Source organism: Octopus sinensis, linkage group LG8 (genome assembly GCF_006345805.1).
Source record: "Octopus sinensis linkage group LG8, ASM634580v1, whole genome shotgun sequence".
NCBI lineage: Eukaryota > Metazoa > Mollusca > Cephalopoda > Octopoda > Octopodidae > Octopus > Octopus sinensis.
The window spans coordinates 60943125-60954295 of NC_043004.1; positions in this window are offsets into that span (position 1 = coordinate 60943125).

Sequence of the window (11171 nt, forward strand, 5' to 3'; positions counted from 1 at the left end):
AATTTTCTTTCTAAAACAAAAAAAAAAAGAAAAATGAAGAAAAAATTCAATTATAATTGTTGCGAATATAAAATATTTCATTCCATTAAAAATAAATTAAAGAAGTGGTGGTGGTGATGAAACATTCGAATATTTGCGACAATATTAATTAATTTTATCCCCAATTTACAGATGACGAAGCGAGGCCCTATGGACATATTTATCAGACCGAGACATCTGGTTGTTGAACGCGATTTTGAATCAGATGACGGCGATGTTACGAAACCGAAGTATTGCTGACAAAAGGAATTCCTACTAGCTTCATACATTCAATTCGCTTTTGTAGCCGCGAATGATGGGGGTAATGCAGTTTTGTTATTTGTGGAGAACAACGCAATGAAGCCATCAAATCTCAAGAGACATTTGAATACAAAACATAAGGAAATTAGTTCAAAGCCAAAAGAGTTCTTTGAAAGAAAGCATGTTGATTTAAAAGACTGTCAGAAACGTCTTTGAAGTGTCACACATAAGTACTTGTACTTTGCGGGCTTCTTATAAAGTAACACTTCGAATTGCTAAGGCTAAAAAGCCTTACACAATCGGTGAGACGCTAGTGATCGGCTGTATTCAACATGTCTACATGGAAATACTAGGTGTGTTGGCTGCAAAGAAAGTAGCGCAGGTGCCTCTTTCAAATGATACTGTAGCTGGACGAATTCATGATCTGACTCACGATATGGAAGGTCAGCTCACAGGATAGCTTAATTTAGCAAAGTACTCTTCTTTGCAGCTTGATAAATGTACAGACTTTGCTAATCAAACAATTCTGATGGTGTATGTGCACTTTGAACATGAAGGTGATTTGAAGGAAAAGTTTTTTTTCTTTTCTCTGCTTCACTACCAACAAAAACAACTAGTTCTGAAATTTTCAAGATTGTGACTAACTACATCGTGGGTTGGATTTCAAGTTTTGTGTAAGCGTATGTTCTGATGGCGCTGGTGCACTGACAGGACGGAATTTGAGAGTTGTCGCCCAGATAAGGGCCCATACTCCAGAATGCAAATCGATGCACTGCTTCCTTCACCAAGAAAGTTCTGCAAAAAAAAAAAAAAAAAAAAATATGTCAACAGAACGTTGACAAAGAAAGTTCTGAAAAAAAATATCAATAGGCGTAGGCGCAGGAGTGGTTTTGTGGTAAGAAGCTTGTTTACCAACCACATGGTTGCGGTTTCAGTCCCACTACGTGGTACCGTGGGTAAGTGTCTTCTACTATAGCCTCGGGCCGACCAAAGCACTTGTGAGTGGCTTTGATAGACTGAAACTGAAAGAAGCTCGTCGTATATATGTATGTGTGTGTGTGTGTCTGTGTGTGTGTTTGTGTGTCTGTGTTTGTCCCTCCAACATCGCTTGACAACCGATGCTGGTGTGTTTATGCCCCCGTAACTTAGCGGTTCGGCAAAAAGAGAGCTATATAATAAGTACTAGGCTTACAAAGAATAAGTCCTGGGGTCGAGTTGCTCGACTAAGGGCGGTACTCCAGCATGGCCACAGTCAAATGGCTGAAACAAGTAAAAGAGTAAAAGAGAACTAAGCAGTGTGCTCAGTGAGGTTGTAAAAATTGTGAACCATGTAAAGGCGAATGCTTTAAATTCGAGACTATTCACTGCATCATGTGATAATATGGGAGCTAATCATAAACAGCTTCTATTGCATGCAATGTACGCTGGTTATCGATGGGGAAAGTCTTATCAATAATGTTTCGGCTACGTAACGAGCTTGCCGTGTTTCTTCTGACAAAAAACCAAATTGATCCCAATTGTTCGGAGATGTGAACTGGCTAGCCGAGCTGGCTTATTAGGCTGATATGTTTGCCATCTTTAATAATCTCAACAGCTCCATGCAGGGAACGATAGTTTCGTGTTTTACAATGGCAGACAAGATCGACGGACAGAAATGAAAGCTAGAAGCATGGAAGAGTCGAGTGTCAAGAGATTGTTATGACATGTTTCGTCAGTAAGTAGCAATCGTCGCTGATGCAGGCAGAGACCTTTAATATTACATTTCTACGAAATATCATCAGAAAACACTTGACGAATCTGGCAGACCGGTTTCACTTTTACTTTCCAGCAGAAGAAGATCCATGGAGGGATCCGAAATCCGTTTATTCCACTGCAAGGTGGCTCAAGTGTTATTATGGAGGATAAATTGTTGGAGTTTGCTGTTGACGAAGGATTGAAGAGGAGTTTCGAAACTACATCACTTGGTTCCTTTTGGATTAAAGTCAAAGCAGAATATCCTGAGCTTAGTGAAATTGCTATGAAAACTCTTCCCCCATTTCCTTCAACATATCCTCTGCGAGACTGGCTTCTCAACCATGAGTGTCATGACAAAGTACAGAAATAATATGGATATTCATTCATTTTGCACTTGGCATTGTCCTCAATTGAACCACGGCTGAATAATCTGACAAAGAAGAAGCAGGCTCATCTTCCACATTAGTAAAGATTAAGATTATAAAATGCTTATGTAATATTACTCTTTTACTCTTTTACTTGTTTCAGTCATTTGACTTCGGCCATGCTGGAGCACTGCCTTTAGTCGAGCAAATCGACCCCAGGACTGATTCTTTGTAAGCCCAGTACTTATTCTATCGGTCTCCTTTTGCCGAAACCGCTAAGTTATGGGGACGTAAAAACACCAGCATCGGTTGTCAAGCGATGTTGGGGGGAAAAACACAGACACACAAACACACACACACACACACACACACATATATACATATATACGATGAGCTTCTTTCAGTTTCTGTCTACCAAATCCACTCACAAGGATTTGGTCGGCCCGAGGCTATAGTAGAAGACACTTGCCCAAGGTACCACGCAGTGGGACTGAAACCGCAACTATGTGGTTGGGAAGCAAGCTTCTTACCACACAGCCGCTCCTGCGCTTGTTTACAAAATAAATATAAAATTTAAAAAAAATTTGTCAACTTTTATTATATTCATTATATTTATTGTTTCTGGTATAAATTAATATTACTATGAAATATTACCGGTCCCTGGCATATTTGAAAAAAAAAAACAACTTCCGGTACACCACATCAGATAGTTTAAGAAGCACTGTTATAGGAAACATACTAGCTTCAATTGATGAGGAGGTCTATAAGTAAAAGGGAAGAGGATATTTTTCCACAGCATACATTTGAATATACAGTATACATAATATCCTTAAAGAAGCATTGGAATGCAGCATATGATACAATAAAGCAAAGCATATCTTTATATATAAAAGTGAAGTAGTGTGTTTGTCTCCTACGATTTAGATTCCTAACTACTCCCACATTTTGCGGTGCAGTGTAACCAAAAGCGGGTATCTTATAGTCGTGATTCATATCGAGCCCTTCTGGGTATTAGCGCGCGTCTACGATGAGTCTACGATTTAAAAAAAAAATTTACCATTAATTTTTCCCATTTTTAATGCATTTTTTTGCTATTATATAAGGGAAGTAACTCTCTAAAATTTATTAAATCTCAGAACGTAAAAAGCTACAGTAACATCCCCTTTTGTGGTTAGCCATATTCAGATGGCTATTATACTTTACATCTCTAAAAATGCTTATATAGTTATTTCCCTTACAAACCCGAGCAACGCCGGGCGATACTGCTAGTAGTATATATACGTAAAAAAGCCCGAGGATATAATTGAAATAGAAATATAAAAGATATGTTTTATTCTAAGTAAAGTAGCCTCGTAAAGCACATCTTTCCTTCTTCACTGCTTGCGGATGACTGAAGCTACAGTGATGCGTGCACGTCTCTGTGTAGCTAAAGTAGTCTAAAATTTGCCAGATGCTCATTTTCCAAAATTACATCTATTATTCTGTTTTGTCTTTTTATGTCCTTTTTTTTTAGTATGGAAATTAATAATAATAAAATAAACACAAGAATAAAATTCAGGCATAACGGTAAAATGCCATAATCGAGTTATTGAAGAAACGGTACGTAACAGGATTATTATTATTATTATGTTTTTTTTTTTGTTTTTCTTTTTGTAATTTTTGAAATAAGGTAAAAATTGATCAATTTTGTCAAATAAATGCGATATTCTTTCTTTAGGGGAAATAATTTAAATAAATTTCTGCGGAGTTAAGTCCCTTTATTTTCCCAAATTACTGTTTCTGCACCTTCGTGCAAGTATACGAAGGTGCACAACTATTATTTAGATTGTTTTCGCATATTTATTTCGTGTAAATGCTGCCGGTGAGTTTATGGACCTGTATGTTGGACTGCGTTTACTCCAGTGTACTTGTACGTTTCTTCATCTGTAAACTGTGTGTACGTGTGCTTATTAAGGTCGCTCTTTTTTAATATTGGCGACACTACAGGTGAATATTTGGTTAGTCCTAATGAAGACTAGATTAAAAGAAAAAGAAAAAAAAAAAGAAAGTGGAAAGTGTAAAAAGTTAAATTATCGGAAAAAAAATTATCTTTTCCTTTAGAAAAAAACTATATGTGAAATCAAAAACCAACCACAGAAAGCTCAACAATACTTCAGCAAGGAAACAAAGAGAAGGAAATAGGAATTTAAGTAAGGAAAGAAACGGGGACATTATTAACAATGGCGTTGCCGCGGAGAAATGCCAGCAGCACCAGTTATTATAACAAAACTCTTATTTGTTACGCTTATTTTTGTTCCATCTAACTTTAAATATTGTGCTGTTGTTGTCTTCTTCTTCTTCTTCTTCTTCTTCTTCTTCTTCTTCTTCTTCTTCTTCTTCTTCTTCTTCTTCTTCTTCTTCTTCTTCTTCTTCTTCTTCTTCTTCTTCTTCTTCTTCTTCTTCTTCTTCTTCTTCTTCTTCTTCCTCCTCCAGTCTGGACTCACGCCATTAGCCACAGAGAATAATTTCTAATTCGAGCCTACACTAAGCTACTAAGAATGCATGTGGGAACTTGAAGATCCACCCACCACACGCGATAAACTGGCGGTTGTACGGGCGTGATAGCTACGTTGTTATCCTCATTCCGTAAACGGTGGCTTTTAACGGGTGGAGAGCTGAACCATCCTGGGGTACTGAGGATTCTCAATCTAGACTTGGTTCTGAAAGTTTACCACACCATAGTGGTTTACACCATGGTTCCTCTGTTTTGTGACAGAAGTAGGAAGAAAGAGTGAGAGAAAGTTGTGGTGAAAGAGTACAAGGGGGTTCACCATCACCAACACCCCCGCCGGGGCCTCGTGGAGCTTAGGTGTTTTTGTTCAATAAACACTCACAATGCCCGGTCTGGGAATCGAAACTGTGTTCTTACGACCGCGAGACCGCTGCCCTAACCACTGGGTCATTGCGCTTCCACTCTGCTGTTGTTCTCTTTGCTTCCCAAGATCTTTTCCAACCCTCACTCAACTGTTTCTCCTTTTCCGTTCTCTACTCACAATTTCCATCTTGACTCCATCTACTTTCTTTCTTACATTCTTTTTTCCACACTTCCATGTGTTCACATCGTATTTCACTCAGGTATCGCATCTCTGATCATTACTTGTCATTTCTCACACAGTCTCTAGTAAACAATTTATTTACGAATAATTGTACCAATTAAGCACTGGAGTAGGTATCAGTGACTCCTTTTTAGCGTGGAGGCGCAATGGCCCAGTGGTTAGGGCAGCGGACTCGCGGTCGTAGGATCGCGGTTTCGATTCCCAGACAGGGCGTTGTGAGTGTTTATTGAGCGAAAACACCTAAAGCTCCACGAGGCTCCGGCAGGGGATGGTGGTGATCCCTGCTGTACTCTTTCACCACAACTTTCTCTCACTCTTACTTCCTTTTTCTGTTGTACCTGTATTTCAAAGGGCCGGCCTTGTCACTCTTTGTGTCACGCTGAATATCCCCGAGAACTACGTTAAGGTTACACGTGTCTGTGGAGTGCTCAGCCACTTACACGTTAATTTCACGAGCAGGCGGTTCCGTTGATCGGATCAACCGGAACCCTCGTCGTCGTAACCGACGGAGTGCTTCCCATTTTAGCATTTTGGCAAAATTTGAAACCAAGATTTTCTGTGTTCTGAGTAAGATATTAAGATATCTCTGCATCTTGTTATGAGGTTCCTGCTCGAGTCTTCAAAAGTCCTGATTATGAAGTTACGTCTTAGTCACTACTACTCCCACGTCCGATGTAGCCTGGGGTGGCAGTACCACTCCAGAGACCCATTTATGGGTTAAATAACAGAAGATGGCGGCCCTGTTGATTAGGTATACAATACTTGGAGTAGGCCTGGCTCCTAGGCATATATCACACAGTGCCATAGGTGTATGTATGGACAGCTTGTTTTCTTCTTAAGTGTTAAATAGGCTTTGTGCCTCGAAGGTAAGCTTGGAAGAGCAGAAGAATAGCAGAGTTAACTCTAAATAAACAGGCAGAAAGTAGTGAAAACTCAGTTTTGCATCCTCTGATTTTCCTAATCAGATATCTTCATATTTTAGTGTAAAAATCCATGATCTCCGATTCTCCTGAGTACAGCACACAAAACGAATTTTCTAGTAGCATTCTGGACGTTCAACTTTCTTTGCTAGCCACTTTCTTCGATACCTTCTGAGTGCGTTTTAAGAAAGCACTAGCTTACTCTACAATCTTGCCTGAGACATCGGTTCCCTTTTCTTCTAATTCTTGTTTCGTCCTCATCGTGCTTTAGATTATTGATCCTCCAACATCACATTTCTCTCGATTCTGCCAACCTTATTCTCCACATTTTACTTTCGCTTTAGTCACATCATCATTTTAACTCCTGAATTTCCCAAATCCCTTTCTCAAATACATACCCGAACACTTAGCTCTTGTGAGGAGTGGGGTGTATGATATTTGTAGTGGTATCATATGCACCATTTTTTCCGGGGGTGTAGATATATATAACTGTGTTCGTTGATCTGAATTTTTTCAGTAAATGATAAATTCGTAGGGTTTTTTTATGTTAGCGTGCGATGTGTAATGAGTGTGTAATGTGTGTGTGAGGTATCTGTATAAGTGTGAAAGTACTATTTGTGTGCAGGGTTAAGTGTTGGGGGTGGTGTCCTCCTTATAGGGATGTGCTTGTGTGTACATGGGTGCATTGGTGTGTGCTTTGATCAAACTCTTTTTGGCGGGCCCGGGGGCATTGGTGGAAGGCCGTTGACGGAAGGTCGAAGCAGGGGTCCTGGTGTTGCAGTCATGTTGGAACGCGCAGGTACGAGAAGATGTACTTCCTTTTATGCGGGCAATGATTAAACATCCCACTCCTGCTATTCATGTATGCATACGTATATATATAAATAAATATATATGTTACCTACAATATATATATATATATATATATATATATATATTATATATATAATATATATATATATTATATATATATATATATATATATATATACATACTACATACATATATACATACATACTACATACATACATACATACATACATACGTACGCATATATATATATATATATATATATATATATATATATATATACACACATATATATATATAGTACATACATACATACATATACCATATATATCATACATATATATATATATATATACACATACACACACACACACACACACATACACACACACACACATATATATATATATAAACATACATGTTTCTTTATGCGGTCAAATACGCCCGTAAGTGTATATATATATTTATGTGTATGTATGTTTGTATTTATCTTTATGTGCTTGTGTATTTGTGTGTCAACCTCTATGTATACACATGTACGTTTGTGGGTATATTTATATACACGTATAGTAGGACAGTCTCCCCAATATCTCAAATATAATTTGAGAATGGAAACATTGATGCGTTTGTTAAATCAATCCTGATATATATATTATTTGATATTTTGTACCTGTTTAAACGCTTCTGTATCTGTGAGTGTGTGATGAACAATTTCTCTTTGCAACCATGTTGTTTGGGTGTCTTGGGCAAGTGATTTCTATAATACCTTCGTGGCGACTAATGGCTTTGTAAGTGAAATTAGTTAATGGAAACTGTGGAAGTCCGTCGCTTAGAAACAAGCGTACACATGCGCGCGCTCATATACATATATTTATGTGTGTATTTATACTTTTATTCTTTTATGTATGTACATATATATATATATATGCTGTGTGGTAAGTAGCTTGTTTACCAACCACATGGTTCCGGGTTCACTCCCACTGCGTGGCACCTTGGGCAAGTGTCTTCTACTATAGCCTCGGGCCGACCAAAGCCTTGTGAGTGGATTTGGTAGACGGAAACTGAAAGAAGCCCGTCGTATATATGTATATATATATATATATATATATATATATATATATAATATATATATATATGCGTGTGTGTGTTTGTGTGTCTATATGCATACACACACACATACACACGCACACACAACTACACGCCATGTGAACGCACGTACATACACACACACACACACAAATGAACCCACACATACATCCCATACACACAGCACACACGCACACAATTATACATACATGTATACACACATACGTACATATAAGCACACACGCACACATACACAAAGTAAAGCACAGTTATTCGCCACACACAAACTCTACCCAAACACACACGAGCACACACATACATACACACACACACTACAAACAAAACACACACATAATACATATACATACACGCACGCACACACACACACACATACTTCAAACTACCAGTACCGTTCACTGACCATTCTTCCACATGGTTAGACGCAAGAGCCACTCCTAATTCATTCTTCCTTGACCTTAAACAATACTAAGTCCTACCACACACATAGATTAACAGCCACAATCACACACGCACACACACACACACACACACGCACACGCAGACCTGCGCGCACGCACATATCCACACTTACACACACATACCTCCTCTTGCACTCTCCTGTCTTTGAAAGAACTTTTTCTTCACCAATTCCCTTCCGGTCATTGAAAATGTGACGGCGTGTGTACCGTTGGCGAATGTTTTCCTCCGTCTTCCCTTCGTTGGATCTTTCCTTTTCCTATGTTTCTGACGAAGAGCTCCGCTCGAAACTTTAAACCCTCCTTCTTTCCTTCTTTCCTGAGCGTCCAATAATACTATACTTGTTCCACGTCCTCGCGTTGTTGTGTTTTCTCTTTGTGTTTTCATGTTTGGATTAACTATATCTTTATATATAAAAGAGAGGTTGTGTGCTGTCTGTCTCCTACGATTTAGATTCCTAACTACTCCCACATTTTGCGGTGCAGTTTAACCAAAACCGGGTATCTTATAGTCGTGATTCATATCGAGCCCTTCTGGGTATTAACGCGCGTCTACGATGAGTCTACGATTTAAAAAAAAAATAACATCAATTTTCCCCATTTTTAATGCATTTTTGGCATATAAGGGAAGTAACTCTCTAAAAATTTATTATTAAATCTCAGAACGTAAAAAGCTACAGTAATCCCCCACCCTTTGTGGTTAGCCATATTGAGATGGCTATTATACTTTACATCTCTAAAATGCTTATATAGTTATTTCCCTTACAAACCCGAGCAACGCCGGGCGATAGTGCTAGTATATATATATATATATATATATATATATATATATGTATATGTATATTTATATATATATATTATATATAGTATGTATATGTATATTTATATATATATATGTATATATATATATGTATATTTATATATATATATGTATATATATATGTATATGTATATATATAATATTATATATATATGTATATATGTAAATGTATATATATATGTATATATGTAAATGATATATATATATGTGTGTAATGTTTTATATAAATGTGTATATGTATATATATGTATATATGCATGTGTATATGTATATATATATATATATATATATATATATATATATATATAATATATATATATATAATATATATATATATATATATATATATACCGGAGTAAACACATAAATGTGAAACAAGGGGAAAAAAGAGTACTAAATACCAGTGGTAGAGTAATATACTTATTTAAAGCATCAGAAATTTCAACAAAACCTGTTACTCTGAGTTTCCCGTTGCCGTTTATCGGACAGTTTTTGCTAGCAAAAACTGTCCGATGAACGGCAACGGAAACTCAGAGTAACAGGTTTTGTTGAATTTTCTGCTACTTTAAATAAAGTTTATATATATACATATATCCACATATATATATATATATATATATATATATATAATGTGTGTGTATGTGTGCGTGTGTACGTATATATGTGTTAATATATATATATATATATATCATATATATATATATATATATATATATATATATTATATATATATATATATATATATATTATACATATATTATATATATATAACACACGCACACAGACACTCACACACACATGCAAGTTCTTGCAGATAAATTGAGACAATTTTTAAGTTGCATAAAACTGGTTATAAATACTAAAATAATGGTAGCAGACAAATATAATTTCAATGTAACATTTATTACAACAACACCATTTCATCAATCAATGTGGCCGCCCTTTTGGGCAATTACTGCCTCCACACCTAATGATTTTTTTTGCAGCTGCTGCAACCCCTACTCTTTTGATTTCGCGTGTCGCACGCACGACACTGGTCTTCAAACTGTTGACACTTCAGTGTAGTGAAGTATTGGTCCTCACCCGAAGCACCCTCCATAAAATGTAACCGAGAAGGTTTAGATCTGGAATATTACTGGGCCAGAGGTTGGCCCCCCACAAAGAAATGGCACCTTCTCACCAAGAAAGGCCTGTGTTACTTTTGGTGCATGGCATGGCGCAGAATCTTGGATAAGCACCACGTTGTCAAGCTTAAATTTCTGCTCCATCCAAGGTAACAAAGAGTTCGTCAGGATATCCAGATACTTCTTTTTGTCGATCTTCAAGCCAGACTCAATGAAGTGTGGATCCATGACACTTCCATCACTCGTTACGGATCCAAATACCATCACAGAGGCAGGATTCTTAATCCCAAACACAGGTTTGGATGTTAGATGAGTTGTATGTAATCACTCGAGAATTTCTGCGATTTACCTCAGCGTCCACAGTGAACTTCTCGCTCACAAACAAGACATTTTTCCTGCTCTTTGATGCTTGATGAATGACAGAAGCTTTGGGAATCTCTCGAGTATGATTGCTTTGGCCTT